General features: G+C 46.2%; 1 long non-coding RNA gene across 3 annotated transcripts in view; it reads left to right on the forward strand.

The window, feature by feature from the left end:
- The first annotated feature begins 8,541 nt into the window (after positions 1-8,541).
- Positions 8,542-21,682, forward strand: part of LOC109029165 (uncharacterized) — a 31,601-nt gene continuing 18,460 nt past the window's right edge. For 2 of the 3 annotated variants that reach the window (XR_008679694.2, XR_010133790.1), the window contains exon 1: positions 9,218-9,405. This is a non-coding gene — a long non-coding RNA (uncharacterized lncRNA). Of the gene's footprint in view, positions 9,406-21,682 lie in introns of all 3 variants that reach the window. The other variant, XR_010133791.1, reaches the window with a different exon arrangement.

The following is a 21,682-nucleotide window of genomic DNA, read 5'->3' on the forward strand; positions in this document are numbered from 1 at the left end:
GGCTGAGATGGGCAGATCACTTGAGGTCAGGAGTTCGAGACCAGCCTAGCCAACATGGTGAAACCCCGACTCTACTAAAAATACAAAAATTAGCTGGATGTGGTGGCATGCACCTGTAGTCCCAGCTACTCTGGAGGCTGAGGCAGAAGAATCGCTTGAGCCCAGGAGGTGGAGGTTGCAGTGAGCAGAGATTGTGCCACTGCACTGCGGCTTGGGTGACAGAGTGAGACTCAGTCTCAAAAAAAAAAAAAAAAAAAAAAAGAAAGAAATTCCTTTCACGTGGCTACCCAGTGTCCACATGCATATGTAATTGAAACAAGTTTCATGGAATAAAACAGCCATATTACCTGCAGTATAGTCTGATATTTTGTATTTCCATAGTTCTCAAAGTGGAGTCCCTGAACCAGCAACATCAACATCAACTGAGAACTTGTTAGAAATCCAGTTTATTGGGCCCCATCCCAGACTCTTTCAATCAGAAACTCTGGTGTAGGGCCCAGCCTTAAAACAGAAGGCTGTTTTAAGAAGCCTTCTGGGTGATTCTGAAGCAGCTAAAGTTTGATAGCCACTGTTTTACTTTAATTTCAAAAATGCTAATTTTTAAAATGCTGGTTATCACCTAATAAATTGACCTTATAATCCACTAATATGAGTCATGACTCATGTGGATGTAACTGATGCATGTTTATCTGTTTTCTGGCCAGCGTTTATAGCTTCTTCTTCTTCAACTTCTCAAATTTTCCCTAGGGAAACTACCCTTAGTCCATGGCTACAGGGATGGGTCAAACCTTAGGCCCGGTCCACTGAAGCAGTGATTGGTTCAGGGATGATCATATGATCCTTGTCATCCAATGACATGCAATCCTGAGACTTTTGCTGGAACTACCAAGAAGAAGCTCTTTCTCGTGGGGTTGCTAGGCTGCAGGAAGAAAGCCTGGGGCTGTCCATGGTACTGTTGCCAGCCTCTGGAAGAAGCTGCCTGATGTTGCAAGCATCTCAGAGGAGGGGAGTTGAGGGATGCCGGAGAGAGTGCAGATGTTTTTGGCATCCTGCATTAGCTCCTTGTGCCTGAGCTCAGATACAGCTGCAGTGAATAGCCCTGTACACACTGGCAGGATCCACCTCAAGAGTTTCCTGAGCTGAGGAGCCCGCTAGCCTGAGCATGGGTGCAGCTCTGAAGTCCAGAGGAATTAATACCCTTGGGACCACCCTCAACCAGTGCAGTGCAGAGCTGGTGGGTAAGTGCCCCTGGCTCCTGTTTTTCAGAAAGACACTTCTGGGAGGCAGCGTGCTTATCTCAATCTCCTCCCACCTTCATTCCTGCAATCACCCCTCAAATAAACCACCTGCAAGCATCCCCTTGTCTCAGGCCCTGCTCTCACATAAACCCAGACTGAGACAGAATGATGCCTGTTGACATTTGATGGATCCAACCATACCCAAAACAAGCTCTACTCCTGGACTTTCCAGGTCAGTGAGTCCCCCAAAATCAACCCCCTTCTTTTTTGCAATGTGTATTAGTTATCTATTACTGTGTAACAACTTATCCCCAAATTGAATGGTTTTAAACAATAGCATTTATTATCTCACAGTTTCTGTGGGTGAGAATCCAGGTGTGGCTTAACTGGGTCCTCTGGCCCGGGTTCCCCCATGAGATGGCAATGAAAGTGCCAGCTGAGGCTGCAATGTCTCAAGGTTTGCCTGGGAAAGGATCTGCTTCCACGATCCCTTCTGTTGGCAAAATTCAGTTCCTCACGGATTGTTGGATTGAAGTCCTCAACTTTTTGCTCTCTGCTGGCCAAAAGCCGCCTTCATTTCCTTGCCACATGGGCCTCCAAATAGGGCAGCTCATACCACGGCAGTGGCTTCCAGCAGAGCAGGCAGAGAAGGAACACGAGAGGGCTGGTGAGCAATAAGGAAGCCAGAGGCTTTAGGAACCCAATTTTTAAATGGTATCTCAACATGTTTGTTGTATTCTATTCCTTAGAAGCAAGTTTGTAGGTCCAGTGCACCCTGATGGGGAGACCAGTACACAGGGCCGTGGATACCAGGAGGTGAGGACCATCGGCTGCTTAAGATAGACTGTAAGAATTATGAACTCCCAGTTCCAGGGCACAAACCCAGAAGGGCTGTGAGCGTCAGAACGGAAGCCTGGATGTCCAAATCAGCCTCGACTCTGTCCCAGGGTAAGGAGAACTGACAGGCATCTTGGGGACCCTGCAGGGGTGAGGAGCCTGCAAAGGTCTTGGTGGGCAGGAGGTGGGAGGGAGATGGAAATGGAGGGTGGGGCTCCCCATTATTACTTAGGGAAACTCTGTAGAAGATCATTGCTGTTCCTATCATTGAGGGACCATTCTTTGTGATTGGTTTTCACTGTGCTATCACGGTGCAAGCTAACCTTTATTTAAAGTTTATTTTTTGTCCAACTCTGGACTAAGAACTTTGCCTACCTGATTTCATTTAATCCTCCCTCTCTGAGGTCAGACCTCTGGGGGGCATTTTCAAGATGAGGAAGCTTAGGTGCAGAGAGGTTGAGTAATTTGCCTGAGGACACACAGCTATTAAATGATATCACTGCAATTCATCAGAGACTGAGTCCTTATCTGCCAGGAAATCAAAACCATCTCAGCTCAGTGAATGTAAAGTATTCAGGGAGGCTTGAACACATTCATCCACTCAGTCTGAATCCCCCTACCCTTTCATACAAAACCTTAAGTTCCTCACCCTAACATTTTCTTGGTACTGAGTTTTCATCGCTGCCAGCATTTATAAACCTCCTTTGGGTCATGGAGGCATTGGAGACAACATATTCTTTTTTTTTTTTTTTTGAGATGGAGTCTCACTCTGTTGCCCAGGCTGGAGTGCAGTGGTGTGATCTCTGCTCACTGGAGTCTCCGCCTCCTGGGTTCAAGCAATTCTCCTGCCTCAACCTAGGCGCGCGCCACCACCCCTGGCTAATTTTTTGTACTTTTAGTAGAGATGGGGTTTCACCATTTTGGCCAAGCTGGTCTCAAACTCCTGACCTTAGGTGATCCGCCCACCTAGGCCTCCCAAAGTGCTGGGATTACAGGCGTGAGTTGCCGCGCCTGGCTTGGGTGCTCTTTTAAAAACCCACATCAGCTGTGTCCTCACTAAAATGTTCAACGGCTCTCTATTGCCTTCAAGATAAAATGCAAACTGTGGCTCCTCAGCACCTCTCTATGGGCAATCTCCCTACCGCACTCCAAGCACGCAGATTTCTCCTTTCAGCTCCTTCTTACCTCTGAGCCTTTGCACATCATATGCTATTCCATCTGCCTGGAACTCTTCTTTTCCCTCTTCACCTGGCTGAATTCCGACATGCCTTCAAATTTCAGCTCAATGCCCCTTCCTGTCCTTTAAGAAATGTTTTCTAGTACCTTCCTTAAGACTGGACTGGGTCAGCTGGGCGCGGTGGCTCACGCCTGTAATCCCAGCACTTTGGCAGGCCGAGGCGGGCGGATCACAAGGTCAGGAGATTGAGACCATCCTGGCTAACACGGTGAAACCCCGTCTCTACTAAAAATACAAAAAATTAGCCGGGCGTGGCGGCGGGCGCTGTAGTCCCAGCTACTCAGGAGGCTGAGGTGGGAGAATGGTGTGAACCCGGGAGGCGGAGCTTGCAGTGAGCCGAGATTGTGCCACTGCACTCCAGCCTGGGCATCAGAGTGAGACTCCACCTCAAAAAAAAAAAAAAAAAAAAAGACTGGACTGGGTCACCCGCTACCCGACAGCACCACCTCCCTGGGAGTTGAGGAAATGAGGAAGCTGAGATGCAGAGAAGGAAGAGACTCTTCCAAAGTCACATGGCTAGTAAATGGCAGAGCTGGATTAAATTCCGCTCGACAAATGTGTATGGCACACTTACTATGGGCCAGGCCCTGTACCAGACCCTGTGGTTACAATGGCATATCAGACCAAGTACCCTGTCCCAGAGGAGCTCTCAGACTGGCAGAGGAGACAGACTGGAAAAAGGGGTGAGGACGGGGCCTGAGGGACTCTGGACCTAATCTCAGTGTATTGGTCCATTTTTACACTGCTATAAAGAAATGCCTGAGACTGGGTAATTTATAAAGAAAAGAGGTTCTGCAGTCTGTACAGGAAGCACAGCAGCTTCTGCCTCTGGGGAGGCCTCAGGAAACTTACAATCATGGTGGAAGGAGAAGGTGAAGCAGGCATTTCTTATGGTTGGAGCAGGAGGAAGAGAGAGAGAGGGGAGGTGCTGCACACTCCTTCCTTCCTTCCTTCCTTCCTTCCTTCCTTCCTTCCTTCCTTCCTTCCTTCCTTCCTTCCTCCCTCCCTCCCTCTCTCTCTCTCTCTTTCTTTCTTTCTTTTCTTTCTGATGGAATTTCGCTCTTGTTGCCCAGGCTAGAGTGCAATGGTGCGATCTCGGCTCACTGCAACTTCTGCCTCCCGGGTTCAAGTGATTCTCCTGTCTCAGCCTCCTGAGTAGCTGGGATTACAGGCATGTGCCACCACACCCAGCTAATTTTTGTATTTTTAGTAGAGATGGGGTTTCTCCATGTTGGTCAGGCTGGTCACCAACTCCTGACCTCAGGTGATCTGCCTGCCTCGGCCTCCCAAAGTGCTGGGATTACAGGCATAAGCCACTGTGTCCGGCCGACTGTGCCACACACATTTAAACGACCAGATCTTGTGAGAACTCTATCACCAGAACAGCACCAAAGGGATGGTGCTACACCATTCAAGAAGGACCCACCCCCATGATCAGTCACCTCCCACCAGGCTCTACCTCCAACACTGGGAATTATAATCGAACATGAGATTTGGGTGGGGACACAGATGCAAACCATATCACTCAGGGAGGCAGGGAAAGCTCCAGGAGGGGGCGAAGTCTGCACTGAGACTTGGTGAAAAGATGTCCAAGCACGTATGTGACAATTCATTTATGAATTGAATGAATGAATGAATATGCACATTTGCATCTTTGGGGATGTAGATGTCAGGGGTGTGTGCATGTGTGGAAGTAGGTGTTTGAGTGAACTGATATCTACTTGTGTGCATATGAGTGTCGTTTTGCACACAAAAATATGCTGTGTATATAGACATGCATGTAAACAGGTGCATTGATGTGAGTGTATGTATGCGAGTCCAAAAACGGATTTGCATTGTATATCCAAGTATATAGAGGTAGTGGAATGAGTCTGCCTGTTCAACTTTTGCCTCTATCACTTATATGTTCTGGGCAAGCTAACCTCTTGGTCAGTTTCTTCATCATTAAAATAAGGAAAATGGTAGTATCTCCCTGCCTTAGGTTGGGTTGCTGGGAAGCAGGGCCCGAGACAAGCATTCTTACTCAAGCAATTTATTGTGGGAGAAACTGCAAGCCAGTGTGGGAAACAGGATAGAACTGGAGGAAAAGCTCAAAGCTGAGATGTGGGGTCAGATGGTGTCTAGTCTCAGCCTGATCCCATGGGGAGCTCTGAATCATAAAAAGCTTAGCAGAGGTGGCCACCATAAGAGGAGGAGGCCAGCCCTTGCCAGCCATTAATTGGCCGTGTGTTCCTAGCCCTCACCTGGAGGAAGAAGTATCTCCTAGGCATTTCCAGAGAAGGGGATGGGAGCACCAAGGCCTTTACTAGGCCACGCTTTTGCTGCCCTTGCTTATCAAATGAGTTCTCAGGGACGGCAGTATCAGTCTCCCCTGGGAGCTTGTTAGAAATGTCAGTCGGGGCGGTGGCTCACGCCAGTAATCCTAGCACTTTGGGAGGCCGAGCTGGGCAGATTACCTGAGGTCAGGAGTTTGAGACCAGCCTGGCAACATGGTGAAACGCCATCTCTACTAAAAATACAAAAATTAGCTGGGCATGGTGGCACACACCTGTAATCTCAGCTATTCAGGAGGCGGAGGCAGAATTGCTTGAGCCCTGGAGACAGAGGTTGCAGTGAGCCGAGATTGCACCACAGCACTCTAGCCTGGCCGACAGAGAGAGACTCTGTCTCAAAAAGAAAAAAAAAAAAAGAAAGAAAGAAATGCAGAGTCACAGGCCTTCCCCAAGATCTGCTGATTTAGACCCTGTGCTCCAGCACGATCCCCAGGCCCAGGCACCTTAACATTTGAGAAGCCCTGTGTTAAACCACTCACGGGCTTGCTGTGAGGATGAAGGCACATAGAGCACTCAGAGCAGCATCCGGCCCACAGCGGGTGCTATTATTATTATTTGCATCTGGGAGTGTTGTGCATGTTTGCTCACCCAGATACTTAATATGCATAAATAAACTCGTGCAAGGAGGACCAGTTGGAAAATTTGCAGGATCCATTGCAAAATGAAAATGTGGGCTTCTTGTTCAAAAATTAGAAAGCAGAGTCTTAAACCAAGAAGGGACCCTTCTGAGCTGGAGGCCTTGGTGACCAGAAGGTTTCTTTTCTTCGGTGACTTGGCCCCTCTTTATGGCTTTACAGGTGAGAAAACCTAGGGGAAGGGTGCCAGAGCTGAGTGTTGGACTCAAGTCTCCCGTCTCTGGGGGGCCCTGTCCCCACCTCACTCGGACATGCACACTTACTTCCTGGCCCTACACGCCTACCTTAGTGCCAACTTTGGGGAATTGTTGAGAATTCGAAGCTGAGAAATGTTCTCTTGTATTTGCACATTGCAAAGAGACATCTGAGCATGTTCCCCCCATGAATCGTGAGTATCCATTCCCAGGGAGCTCTAACTGCTCGGGAGAAGGGGTGTGAAATTTAATTTGCACTAATTATCCTGAAGTGAGAGGAGCGGGAAATGAGCTGGCTCTGCACATTCGGCCTCTTCCAGCGGCTCCCTGTTCCCCAGGTTGCAGTTTATTTGTGTGAAAGGGGTGGGGGTGGGGTGGGGGTGCTGTTTCTATGGCAACTGCAGCTGCTGGGATTTTGGGGTGGCTGGGCAGGGAGGGAGAAGGGAAAGGCTAGGGCAGAGCCGGGTGGTGTGTGTCCTTGTGGTTGTGGGGCGGGGGGCATCTGGAATCCCCTACTGACTCTGATGGGTGAGAGGAGGTGGAGAGGAGACGGATGGAGTTCTTCCCAGCCCCTTTTCAGCTGGGAGAGGGCTTTGACCAGGAGATGGACCTTCCGAATCAGCAATTCCCTGGAGCAGGGATGTCCCTCTCAGGCCCCCAGGGCTAGGCCAGCTGAAGGGCAGAAACCCAGGGTGGCAGCTGTCAGAGGGAGCACCAGAGAGGAGAAGGGACTCCAGGGCCCAGGACAAAGTGCCCCACTTGCCTCCTCTTGCTCATCTCCCCCTCCCTTTCTCAGCTCCACCTTTCTCTTCCCATCTCTTATCCTCTCTCCCCTTCCTCACCTCCTCCCTCCCGCAACCTATTCCCTTTCCCCTTCCTTGCCCTCCCCACAGACTCTTCCTGCTACCACTAGAGGGCGCTGGGGCGCCACGGTCTCCCTGGGAGGGATTTAGCAGCCTAAGACCCTCCATGGGCACCTCACCGGGGGTGGGTGGGCAGAAGGAGGAGGCCCTATAGCAACTGCGTCGTCTGCAGAGCGGGGCTGATTCTAGCCTGTTTGGAGCCTGGGGCAGGTCTGGGCTGTCCCCAAGGACTGAGGATGGATGGCACGATGACCTTCTCCTAACAGCCTTCAGGGGAAGGGGATTTGATGGGGAGGGGGCTTCTGTGGGACCTGAATTTGCATCCCAACCCTCACACCTAGTGTGACCTTGAGCAGGTCACCTCACCTCTCCAAGCTTGTCTTCTCTTTTGTGAAAGGAGGGTAACCACTCCCTGCTCAGAGGCTGTTGTGAGGACTGGATGGAATCACGTACAGGAACTGATCGCAACGCTCAAGGGGGAGCATTCCTTGGCCTTAGAAGTGAATCAGTCAGTCAACAAATGTTCATTGGGCACCTCCAATGTGCTAGGGGCTCTGCTAGGCACTGGGGATGGCGGGGATCAAGGTGGAGCAGGGCTTAGCATCATGGATCTTTCAACCTAACAGGGATGAAATTATTATATAAAAGAGAAAAATAATTTAGAAATTAGTAGCAAATTCTTGTTTTTGAGATGGGGTCTTGCTGTGTCGCCCAAGCTAGAGTGCAGTGGCATCATCACGGCTCCCTGCAACCTCGACCTCCCAGGCTGAAGCGATCCTCCCACCTCAGCCCCCCGAGTAGCTGAGATGACAGGCTCACACCACCATGTCCAGCTAATTTTCTATGTTTGGTAGAGATGGGGTCTCACTATGTTGCCTAGACTGGTCTTGAACTCCTGAGCTTAAGCAGTCCTCCCACCTTGGCCTCCCAAAGTATTGAGATTATAGACATGAGCCCCTTTGCCTAGCCTGTAAATTCTTAAGTAGTTGCTAATATGTGGACTGTGTTACAGAAGAGAAGTTCTGGGTGCAGACCAGGGGACTGTCTTGGTCTGATATTTAAGCTGCAGCTGAAGGGTGAATAGGTTCCTTCTTTCCCACGAGAGAGGCAAGAGGGAAGGGCTTCCAGGCTGAAGGAAGGGCAGATGCAAAGCCAGGGTGGAGGGAGGGAGAACAGGATGGATCCCAGGCCCCAGGGGTTTGGTGGAGGGTTGAGAGTGAAGGAACAGGGTGTGAGATAAACTGGGGAGTACTCGGGCAGGGGCCAGGCTGCCTGGAGGATATGGGAGCGTGTATGGCTCTGGGGCTGTGGCACTGCAAAGTGGAAGGCCCAGCTGCCTTTTTGTGACAGACGGAGGAGGCGTTTTCAAAGTGATGACAATGTTTCTGAACAGGAAAGTGGGTCTCTTCTTCTTCCCCAACAGTCTTAGAGCATCTAAAAATAAAGCAGGCATCAAGAGAGCATCCCAGCAGTGCCATCACAACACAGGGCTCGAATGTGGACAGGAGGAGGACCTAAGTGGACCCGGAGGCTGAGCTGGCCTCGCAGCACTGGTGGTGGGGGAGGGCTGATGGTCAGGACTCTGGGTCTTTGGCACTGCTGCCTGGGCTGTGGCCCTCAGTCTGCCCATCTGTGAAATGAGGGGGAGCTGGTCCTGACTACCTCCCAGGGACCCTGTGAAAAGCCGCTCTGAACTCCTTGCCAGAGAGGAGGTTTGCCGGTGCCACAATCCAGGTCTGTGGGTTTCCCTATCAAGCTGGTCTTTCTGTAATAGGCAGTGAGACAAAGGATTTTGGGGTCCCCACTATGATGTAAACCCTGTGCTGGGTGGGGTAGGGGTTCAGAAGCAGAAGTTGTGTTTTCAGCATCAGGGAGCTCTAGTGGAGAGACAAGATTCGTGCATGAAATAATTACGACTGTTGTAGAGAAAAGAAAAGCCTGTAGGTCTCCCTTCCTCCCTCCTTCTCTCTGTCTACCTCAGCATTTCTGGGGTTCACTCTGCTCTGGGTACTGTGTAAAGGACTCCACAGCCATCAACTTCCCTTCATCCTTGCTGCATCTTTGAAAGGTGAGTATTTTAAAATATATATTTATTTTTCTTTATTTTTATAGAGACAGGGTCTTGCTGTGTTGGCCAGGCTGATCTCAAATTCCCATCTCAGCCTCCCAAAGTGCTGGGATTATAGGTGTGAGCCACTGGGCCCAGCCTGGAAGGGGAGTATTCTTGTCCCCACTTTACAGATGAAAAAACTGAGGTTCAGAAAAGTTGAGTGACTGTCCCAAGGTCATGTAGTTACTAAATGTCAGATGTAGAATTAGATAGACCCCAAGTCTGCCTATCTGAATCCAAACCTAATGATATATGTGAACTCATGATTGCCTTTCCCAGGGGTCATCGAGGTACCTGTGTGTTGTGGAAAGAGAGTGGGAGAGGGAGAGGAAGAGGGATTCTAAGATTCTTTTAAAATATAAAGATTCTGGGGAAGTGAGGGCCCAGCAGTCACTCTTTTTTTTTTTTGAGACGGAGTCTTGCTCTGTTGCCCAGGCTGGAGTGCAGTGGCGTGATCTCGGCTCACTGCAAGCTCCACCTTCTGGGTTCAAGCGATTCTCCTGCCTCAGCCCCCCTGAGTAGCTGGGATTACAGGTGCCCACCACTGCGCTTGGCTAATTTTTTTTTTTTTTTTTTTGAGACAGAGTCTCACTCTGTCGCCCAGGGTGGAGTGCAGTGGTGTGATCTCGGCTCACTGCAACCTCTACCTTCCAGGTTCAAGCGATTCTCCTGCCACAACCTCTTGAGTAGCTGGGATTACAGGGGTGTGCCACCACGCCCGGCTAATTTTTTGTATTTTTAGTAGAGGCGGGGTTTCACCATGTTGGCCAGGCTGGTCTCAAACTACTGACCTCAAGTGATCCACCCGCCTCGACCTCCCAAAGTGCTGGGATTACAGGCATGAGCCACCAGCTGTCACTCTTTAGTGCTAATTTGTAGTTTTCCTGGTGCTGGGCTTGGGTGTATAAGGAGAAAGTAATGATGTGACATGTGTGACTACGAAGAGAACAGGGGGCGTCCAGGTTGGGGGTGTGGCAGTGAGAAGCAGGAGGGCACTGGCACTAACAGGAGGAGGAGGCAGGGAAGGCGGCGTGCAGAACACTTTGGTTGGAGAGCTGGCTTGGTGGCGAATTCGCTCGCTGTGTGACCCCGAGCAACTCTTTTCTGTTTGAGGTTTTCATCTCCCATCTGTGTGACAAGAATAGTGGACTAGATGGTGGCTAAGGTCCCTTCCAGATTAAAAAGTCACTGCTGACTCTCACCTGGAGTTTGGTGTGGGGCGGCCCTAACTGGCATCAGAGGTCCAAGGGTAGTCTTGAAGTCTGGTTCTACATCTGAATGGCCCCAAACGCAGAGGAGCAGTGACGGACAATATCCTCTAGTGATGCGGAACGCTGTGGGGCCGGACCTGCCTGTTTTGAGCCACTGCTTGCAGCTCCCATGGAGCCTGTGGAGTCATTTCTCCAAGTTAGAGCCTTCATTGTCTCGTGATTAACTTGGGCTTCTCACTATGACTCACATCCTGGAATGAGCTGAGCTCAAACATGGTTTCTATTGCTCAGAGAAGGGGCTCCCCTTTCTCAAGTTCCTTCCCTGCCTCCTTCTCTGCACTGGAAAGCTCTGTAGTGAATAGAGTGCTGGACTGGGGGACGGCCAGACTTGGGATCTTAACCTGGATTTTTTTAGCTTTGTGGCTCCAGGCAAGCTGCTAAACCTCCCCGAGCCTCAGTTTCCTCATCTGTAGCATGGGGATCAATACACCTGCCTCCCAGGGTCCTTGAGATGATTACAAGAGGATGTCTATGGAGGTGCCTGGTACACAGTAGGTGTTCATTGTAGGCCAGTGGATTTTAGATCAGTTGACAGTTTCCCCAGCAGTGGGCCTGTTTCCTCTAGACCACTGTGTGCTCTGAATAATTCTCCTTTAAGACAGAGGCCCAGATTTTCAAGGCAGTGGGTAGGATCAGGCAAGATCTACAGCCTTGGAATAACCCCATAGCCCCACCTGTTCCCTCTCTTTGGGGCCAGAACCTGGCTGGCCCTTGGCCAAATGTATAAGCTTTCAGTTCTGCAAGAGCAAATTTAAGGTACCTGGCCAGCTACCCTCCATACAGCCTCCAAGCTCTGCAATGGGGTGGCTCAGAACCTAAGACTAAAGGTTTTATTTATAAATCCAAAAGTTTTAATTTTTATCAAAAAGTCATACACACACGGTTTAAATAATAACACAGTTCTACGAGGTTTATTATAAAATTAACTCACTCTCATTTCCCCCCCCCCCAAGAGAGGAAACCACTTTGACTTCTTTTAGCTGATTGACATTTGTATTCATGTTTCTAAATGACATGCTTGTTTCACTACTTCTTGAATTTTCTTTTTTTTTGGTTAGCTAATTAGCTTATTTTGTGTCAGCTTTATTGAGATATAATTCACATATCATACAATTCGCCTATTTAACAGGTACAATTCAGTGGGTGTTAGTATATCCACAGAGTTATTTAACCATCACTACATCAATTTTAGAGCATTTTCATCACCTCAAAAAGAAAGCCTGTGCCCTTTAGCTATTATGTCCTGCCTTTGTCCCCATCCCTTGGCACCTGCTAATCTACTTTCTGTCTCTATAGATTTGCCTATTCTGGACATTGAATGTAAACAGATCATACAGTACATGGTCTTTTGTGACTGGCTGCTTTCACTTAGCACAGTTTTCTCAAGGTTTATCTAAGTTATAGTACATACTAGTTCTTTATTCATTTTCATGGCTGAATAATATTCCGTTGTCTGGATATACCACCACTTGTTTATCCATTTATCAGTTGATGGACGTTCGGGTTGTTTCTACCTTTTGGTTAGTGTGAATGATGCTGCTATGAACATTTGTGTGCAAGTTTTTGTGTGGACATATGCTTTTATTTCTCTTGGGTATGCTGGGTTATGGGGTAACTTTATGTTTAACCTTTTGAGGAACTGCCAGGCCATTTTCTACAATGGTTGCACCATTTTCCATTCCCACCAGCAATATATGAGGGTTCCAGTTTCTCCACATCCTTACCAACAGTGAAGTTATTCTGACTTTTCGATTATAGCCATCCTAGTGAGTGTGAAATGGTATCTAATGTGGTTTTGATTTGATGGCTAATGATGCTGATTATATTTTCATGTATTTTTAGCCATAGGTACATCTTCTTTGGAGAAATGTCTATCCAGATCCTTTGCCCATTTTTAATTTGGATTACTTGGCTTTTTATTATGACTTGTAAGAGTTCCTTCTATAAAGTCCCCTGTCAGACATATGATTTGCAAACATTTTCTCCTATTTTGTGGGTTTTCTTTTTCACTATCTCGATTGTATCTTTGGAAGCATAAAAGTTTTAAATTTTGATGAAGTTCAACTTATCTATTTTTTTCTTTTGTTGCTTGTGCTTTTGGTGTCACATACAAGAACCCATGGCCAAATCCAAGGTCATGAAGATTTATCGCTCTGTTTTCTTCTAAGAGCTTTATAATTTTGGCTCTTACATTTAGATCTTTGATCCATTTTGAGTTAACTTTTTGTGTATGGTGTAAGTTAAGGGTCAAACGTGATTCTTTTTCATGAGGCTATCCAGTTCCCCAGCATCATTTATTGATGAGACTATTCTTTCTCCATTGAATGGTCTTGGCATCCTTGTCAAAAATCAAATGACCATAGCTGTATGGCTTTATTTCTGGACCCTTAATTCTATTCCATTGACCTATGTGTCTGTCCTTATGCCAGTACTACACTGTTTTGACTTCTATAGCTTTGTATTAAGTTTTAAAATTGGGAAATGTGATTCCTCAAATTTTGTTTTTCTTTTTCAAGATTGTTTTGACTATTTGGTGTTCCTTGCAATTATATATAAATTTTGGGATTGGAATTTTCATTTCTACAAAAAATGCCATTGGGATTGCATTGATAGGCATTGCATTGAATCTATAGGTCAGTGTGGGGAGTATGCTTATATCAACAATATGAGTTTGGTAATCCATGAACATAGGACATCTTTTGACTTATTTAGGTCCTTTTTTTTTGAGACAGGGTCTCATTTTGTTGTCCAGGCTGGAGTGCAGTGGTGCAATCACAGCTCACTGCAGCCTTGACTTCCCAGGTTCAAGTGATTCTCCTACCTCAGCTTCCAGAGTACAGAGACTACAGGCATGCACCACTATGTTGGCTACATTTTTGTATTTTTTACGTAGAGATGGGGTTTCACCATGTTGCCCAGGCTGGTCTTGTACTCCTGGGCTCAAGTGTTCCACCTGCCTTTGCCTCCCAAAGTGCTGGGATTACAGGTGTGTACCACTGTGCCTGGTCTATTTAGGTCTTATTTAATTTTTGTCAACAACATTTTGTGCTTTTTAAAGTATAGGTTTCATACTTCTTTAGTTAACCTTTTCCTAAATGTTTTATTCTTTTTGGTGCTAATGCCAGTGGAACTGTTTTCTTAATTTCATTTTCAAATTGTTTACTGCAAATGTAAAGAAGTACAATTGATTTTTCTATATTATCTTTTTCGTTTACTCTTGCTGAACTTGTTCATTAGTTTTAATAGGTTTTAATGGATTCTGATCCCTTAGGATTTTCTATGTACATGATCATGTCATTCTTTGATAACTATATCTTACTTCTTCCTTTCTTTTTCTTGCCTAAGTTCCCTGGCTCGTGATGAGCATGGATAGTCTTGTCTTGTCCCTGATCTTAGGGGAAAAGCATCCAGTATTTCACCACTGAGTATGTTAGCTGTGGGTTTTTCATAGATGCCCATTATTAGGTTGAGGAGTTTCCCTAATACTCCTAATTTGTTGAGTGTTTTTAGCACTAAAGAGTGTTGGATTCTGTCAAATTCTTTTTCTGTGTTTATTGAGATAATAATGTAATTTTAAAAATCTATCGATATGGCATATTACATCAATTTATTTTCACATGTTAAACCAAATTTGCATTCCCAGGATAAATCCCACTTGGTCATGGTATATAATTCTTTGAATACGTTGCTAGATTTGGTTTGCTAGCATTTTGTTGAGGATTTTGCATCTATATTCATAAGATATATAGTTTTTTGTGATATATTTGTCTGGATTTGGTATGAGATTAATACTGGAAATGTCTTTATTTCTCCTTCCTTTTGGTGAAATAGTTTTTAAGGATATAGTATTCTTGGTTGGGAGTTATCTTTAAGTACTTTGAATATGTTATCTCACTGCCTCTGGACTCCATTGTTTCTAATAAGAAGTCAGCTGTTAATCTTATTTGGCTCCTTTGCAAGTGATGATTCTTGTTGTTGTTTTTTTTTTTCTCTTGCCGCTTTTGAGATTCTTTTCTTCTTTTTGGTTTTCAGCGTTTTTACTACTTTGCATTAATTCTACTTGGAGCTTTTTTGAGTTTTATAAATCTGTACATTAAAGTTTTAAAAAATCAAATCACAAAGTTTCTTTGACATTATTTCTTTGAAACTTTCCTCGTGCTTTTCTTTGTTTCTTCTCTTTCTGGCACTCCCATTATGCATATGTTGATGCACTTAATGATGTTCCACACTTCTTTGAGACTCTGCCCATTTTTTTCATTCTTTTCTTCTGTTTCTGTTCTTTAGATTACATAATCTCTGTCAATCTACCTTCAAGTTTGCTAATTTTTATTTTTGCCCGTTCAAATCTACTGTCGAGCCCTTTCAGTGAATTTTTCATTACAGTTATTGTACTTTTCAGCTCCAGAATTTCCATTTCAGAAAAATAATTTTCGTCTCTTTATTTGTATTCTCTATTTGATGAGGCATTGTTACCATACCTTCCTTCACTTCTTTAAGCATGGTTTTCTTCAGCTCTTTGAAAATATTTATAATGACTACTTTGAATTTTTTCTCTATTACATCTGACATGTGGTCATCCTCACAGGCAGCTTCTGTTGCCTAATTTTTTTTTCATGTGTGTCAAACTTTCTTGCTTCTATGCATGCCTCATAATTAATTCATTGGAAATTGGACACTTAAAATAATATATTGTAGCAATTCTGACCTCCTTTGCAGGTGTAGTTTTTGAGGTCATTGTTTGAGATCTGCTCTGACCCCAGGAGGGCTCTTGTTAGCTCTCTCATTCTCTAGTTCTTTCTGGCAAACTAGTCAGTGGTCTAGCTTATATCTCAAATGGATGGATCTACCAGTCTCCTCTGAATTGTTTTCACCACAACCTCTATTGTTTTTGAGAGTGCCCTTAGACTTTAACTTCCCTACATGCTGTTGCAAATGAAGTCAGTTCTTTTGAGACAAGCTTCAGAACTCTCTGTTTCATGGTCTGTCTCTCCCCATGGGTGAAATATCTGGAGCTAGGGATGGGGACAGTGGCATGCTTTTCTCTCAGTAAGACCCTTACTTTAGGAGTTGGGTGCTTGCTGGAGTGGGGGCTGGCTGTAACCTCTGGTCTTCTCAGCTTGCCTCTCCTGGTGTGGAACCTCTGCTTTATGAATGAGCCAGGGTGAGAGTAGTTGGGGACCCAGGATTTGTCAGCTTGCCACACCCAAGTTAGAGTGGCCATCTCACTGGTGAGGGCTGGGAAGAAGAAGGGATCCCCTATCTCTCAGCTGTACTCACCTAAAAACTTAGCATCTGCAACAGTAAGCTTGGACAGGATGAGAAATGCTTATGTCCTGTTCTTCCTGAGAAGATACTGTAGGCTTCCAACTTGGAGTTAAGGGGAGAAGGAGCCCCATGTTACGGGCTGCACCTATCTGCAGTGGAGTTTTTATAGTGCTGTGATGGGATGAGAGAGGGAGAGAGTGGATCATGGTTCAAATGTCACAGACTCTTGCTATTCTTATGGAGTTTTCATAGGTTTTCCTGAACAAACATTTCTTTATTTGCTGTATGCTCTTAGGACCATTTCCAGGGGCTTTAAATAGTGTTTTAAAAATAATTTCCAGCAGTTTCACAAGGGAACAAATCTGCAGAGAGCCTCACATTTCCATGACAGAAGCGGAACTCTAGCTGTTTGACTTTGCACTGGGGAAGATGATGATTTAGCTCTCTTTGCTCTCCTTCCCAGTCCTTAACTTGCTCTCTCCATTCTCCTATCCTCCCAGTAATGCTATGATTTCTTTTTTTTTCTCTATGCAAGTTTTTGTTTTCCCTGGAGTTACTAGTTGCCTTTTTAAAAAGATATATTTGTTTGCTTGTACTTGTAACAAATTAAGTATGCCAAACTCCTGACCAATAGTGTACATTTTCTCTCAAGACAATTAGATGCATCAGGTTTTTTATCAATTTCATCCTCCTGATGAAATCTTCCAGAGCCTTGTGACCTGCTTAAGGCTGGACTGGTTGCTTTTTACACCTAGCACACAGGTGTCATCCTAGGCTCTCTCTTTACTGTCAACCTGGAGGGTTCCTCCGTCTCTCTTGTGTTGGATGTTCAGTTTCCAGTATCTCATATCTTCCTCTTTCTTGTTTTATTCCCTTGTTTTGGTGGAGCATATCCTCCATTACTTCCTGAGAAAAGATACATGGAATGTTGGTTTTTTGAGACTTTGCACATCTGAAAATGTCTTTCTTCTATCCCTGTCCTTGATTGGCTTTTAGGTTAGGTATAGAATTCTGGCCTGGAAATTATTTTCCTTCAGAATTTGAAGGCTTTACTCTATTACCTTCTGGCTTTCAGTATTGCTACCAGAAGGAAGCTGTTCTGTATTCCTAATCTTTTAAATGTGGAAGTAGAGAATCTTCTCTTAGTTTCCAGGGTAGTGACAATTCACAATAATGTGCCTTGGTGTGTCTATTTAATAATGAAAATAGACAATAATGTGTTTGTTTTCACTTACTGTGCTGGGTCCTCTGTGAGTTCTTGAAATCTAGAAAGCTGTTCGTTGGGTCTGTGAAATTTTCTTGAATGATTTTATTGATGATTCCCTCCACTCTACTTTTTAAAAATTCTTTTTAGAAGATGAAACTCCTGGACAAATCCTAATTTAAAAACACTTCTCTTCCATTTTCTGCATCTGTCACTCTAGAAGAGCTTAACCCTGTCTTCCAACTTTCCCTTTTTAATTTCTGCCACTGTATTTTCATTTTTAAAAGCTCTTTTATTTTGTTCTCTTCCTATTTTTTTATGAGAATCCTATTTCAATTTCATGCATGTCTTTTGTTGTCTCTCTGATGATATTAAGGAGGTTTTCTCCCCCCTCTCCTTGCTATTTTCTGTTATCCTCAAGTTGGTGTTTTCTCTGTGTTTTGTTCTTTATCTTTCAGATTAGAGGCTTTCTTCTGATGTCTAGTAAACCTCAGTTATCTTGCATGTATTTTAAAATAGGAAAGCATGAGCTGATTAGAAGCTCTGAGTACATGAGTGGGTCTTGTGGGCTGTGGGCTTCCTTGTAGGATGGTGTGACTGGGCTGTTTAATTGGAGAAACTTCCATGTTGATATCTCTAGGGTTTCTTTAGGTATAATATTTTCTCCTTGGTCCATCATGCTCCCCAGAGGAGACTCTTCCAATCGTCTGTCTGGAGGGTATAAGTCTGGCCGTCCCAAGAGCAGAGTGGTTTGTCATGGTTGGGGTCTTGGCATCCAGACTGCTCATTTTCATGGAAACTCTGTGTCATCAATAGAGTGCCACTGCATGCACTGAGCCCGGTGTCCCCCAGTCTAGAGATGTCTAGTCTGGGACAATGACAGCTTCTGAAACAGCCTTTCAAAGGCTCCTCTTTGTTGTAACTTCTCCTTCACCTCAGCTTCCAGAGGTAACTGGTGCTGCCAAACCCTGAGCCTTTGGGGGACTTTTTTTTCTGATGCATTTTTCTCAATCATTCATTTATTTTCCAGCTCCTGAAATTTCATTGTTATTGTCCCCTCTCCTGTTCTCCCATCCTGTGGGTTCATTCCCTCAGACATTTAAAGAAATCTCATCACTGTTATTGGAGCACCCAAGGGATGACTTTAGCATTGCAGTGGCTGTGCGTGTCCAAGCTGCCATCTTTATATGGACGTCCTCTCTTCTCACTGACTTCCCCATCCCAGCATGGCAGCTCCATGCTTCCAGTTGCTCAGGTCAAAACTCTGGTGCCATCCTTGACTCTTCTCTTTCTTTTATACCTCACATTCAATCGCTCAGCAAATGTAGTGAGCTCTACCTTCAAAATCTATTCAGAATTCACCACTTCCACTGTGACCACTCAGGACCAAGCCTCCATTGTCTCTCACCTGGACGTCGCAATAGCCTCCTCACTCACTGACCTCCCTCTTTCTCTCTTTGTATTTAGCACAGCAGCATGTTCTATCTGTCATACTCTGTCACTCCTCTTCCTAAAGCTCTCCTGTGGCTCCCGTTTTACTCTGAATGAGAGTGCAAATCCCAGTGAAGACCAAGGCCTGTGTGATCCAGCTCTACCACCTTCCCAGACACACTGGCCTTCTGGCCACCTCATTGCACACAGGCAAGATTCCCCACTCTCCTCTTTAAATGGGACACTCTTCCTCCAGGTATCTTTGGGGCTCACTTCCTCGTCTCCTTCAGGACACTTGTGATGCATCCTTGACCCTTCCATCTAAAAGTAAAGCCTTTCTCACTCTGGGGCCCCCCTACCTTCCTTATCCTACTTCATTTTTCTCTGTAGCAACTATGGGCATTAGACATATATTTTGTTCTCTGTGGTATCCCCAGCACCTAGAATAGTGCTTGGCATGCACATAGTAGGTGCTCAACAAATATGTTGTTGCCTGCAGGCATGAATGAATGATTGCTTGACCTTGGTCCAGGTTCTGGAACTGACCTGGTTCCAGCCAGGAGCTCTGGATCTACCAGCCCTCCCCTTAATTAATTAATTAATCCATGTTTCCATCCATGCATTATTATTGTTGTCTTGAGGATTAAGATTGCACAGCTAGAAAGTGGGAAAGGGGGGATTTGGCCTTGGCTTGTCTGACTCCAAAGCCCTGGCTGCTGCCCAGGATGCTAAAAGAAGGACCTTTCCAAGGCCCAAGGAATAAGACCCAGTTCCCTGACTTGGGGTCAGAAGTTAGAACAGAACCTGGCCTCAGGTGGCCCTTGCTCCTAAGGTTCCCTTTGCTGGAAGGGCAGTTCCTTGAGAAAGTCCTGCAAGGTCCAGCTCCAGGATGCACCTCAGGGCAGTTCCCCAGGACCAGGGCACAGTCAGCTGCTGCTTGCATGCTGTGTCAGAGTCATGAGTGTCCTTCCATCAGGGACACTTCTGTCAATCAGGTTTCCATCAGGTTTCTTGCAAATGGTCGCTGCTCTCTGTCCACCTTTAACTGTGAACTTTTCCAGGACAGGGACTGTGTCTTGTTCAGCTCAGTGTCCCAAGAGCCCATGCAAGGCCTGCAGCCCAGGAGGCCCTAGAGGAGCAGATGATACAGGCCAGGGGAGTGGCTTGTGTGTGGGCTTGAATGGGGAATCAAGCTCTGCCATCCACCAGCTGCGGGACCTGCAGAAGCTCCTCCATGCTGTGGGTCTCAATTTGCTTATCTAAATAATGGAGAGAAAAACAGTCCCCCTTTCCATGAGGACACAATGAGTTAATGGGTGTGACCATTTGCACAGTGCCGGGTGCAGAGTAGGCATGCAACAAAAATGGCTGTGACTCTGAGCCAGGCCTCCCCAGCACTGGCCCACTCCCTCTGTGCTCCCCCAGCAGTGGGTGCTTCCGTTTGACTTCCTTCTATTGCCCTGGGCAGCTGGATAATGAGTTCCTGGTCCACCAGCTTAGTCCTCTGCCATTAAGGGACTGGCCTATCTGCACTCAGTGTTGGCCTCTAAACAGCCTGGCCTTGACACATCGTGTCCTTGCCTGCTGGCCAAGCTGGGGACAGTCATCACTGGGGCAACTGAGGCCTCCTTGGTGCAAACACGGGGCAGTAGGCATCAAGTGAAGAGCAGCGCCTGGGGTACCTGCAGGAAAGAGATACGGCAGAAGGCAAGGGCTGGCGGGGTGATGGGGCAGGGCTGTCGGGGGAAGAGGAGGGCTGATCGGGGCTCTGCTCTGAGGATTTAAGGGAAGTCTGTCTGTTTGGTGTGTCTTTAGAAAGTCAGAAAGAGTTTTCTGTAATCAAGGCACATTGATTTCCAATGCCAGTCCTCTTTGGCAGATTGTCAGCTCCAGCTAAAGTCAAGGTGGGAGGAGACCCCTCAGTTCCTTCCTTGAAGTCTTGAGATTTGGGGCTGGAGGCCTGGAGTGGGTGCTCTGATAGATACCTCGATAGTACTTATCTCCTGCATTGTAATTAATTGTTCAATACCTGACTTCCCTCCAAGAGGATGTTAGAGTTAGATTTATTCAACTTCGTGCCCTGCTTGCATCCAGTGTAGTGCCTGCTGCATAAATATAATGATAATATTAATAGTTATCTTTTAGTGAGCACTTACATCAACCCTGAGGTAGGTTCTATTATTATCCCTGTTTTTGAATGAAGAAGCAGGCTGAGAGAGGTAAAGGGCTCTGGTCACGGTCACATAGTTAGAGGTGGCACAGCTGAGAGGTGGCCTCTCTAAGGCTTGTGTTCTGAACTCTGTGACCCTCTGCCATATTGAGTGAGGGTTTGCTGAATGACTGACAGTGATGACCTGTGGTGATGTGTGGTTGTGTCAACAGTAAAATATTTGAACAGCTCACTTCTGCCAGCTGCAGCTTTTGTCAGGGGCAGGAAGGGAGAGTGTGAGCTGGGCCAAGCCAGTGGTGGTTGGGCTCAGGCTTGGAGACCTACTGGAGATTCAGATGAGAAGGTGGAGACTAGAATGCCGAGGCTTCTTTGCAGCCTTCTTTTTGGAATGCTAGAGTCTGGTCTCCATGGCAAAGTGTTCTTCTGGCTCCTGTTTGAGCCCTTCCTGTAGTGGAGAAGTCATCATTTTCAGGGATAGATAACATTATTAGAAAACTCCTCCTCACTGGGCACGGTGGCTCAAGCCTGTAATCCCAGCACTTTGGGAGGCCGAACCTCCCACTTGAGGTTGGGAATTTGAGACCAGTCTGACAAACATGGAGAAACCCTGTCTCTACTGAAAATATAAAAATTAGCTGGGTGTGGTGGCAGGTGCCTGTAGTTCCAGCTACTTGGGAGGCTGAGGCAGGAGAATGGCTTGAACCCAGGAGGCGGAGCTTGCAGTGAGCTGAGATCGCACCACTGCATTCCAGCCCGGGTGACAGAGTGAGGCTCCATCTCAGAAAAAGAAAAAAAGAAAACTCCTCCTCCTTTCCAGTCCTTGCTTTCTTGGTTGGTTCTTGTTTCTCCCCTTGGGATCCTGTAGATTGAGTGGAATTTACATATTTGTTGAAT

This window comes from Gorilla gorilla, chromosome 1, assembly GCF_029281585.2.
Source record: "Gorilla gorilla gorilla isolate KB3781 chromosome 1, NHGRI_mGorGor1-v2.1_pri, whole genome shotgun sequence".
In the NCBI taxonomy this organism is placed as follows: Eukaryota; Metazoa; Chordata; class Mammalia; order Primates; family Hominidae; genus Gorilla; species Gorilla gorilla.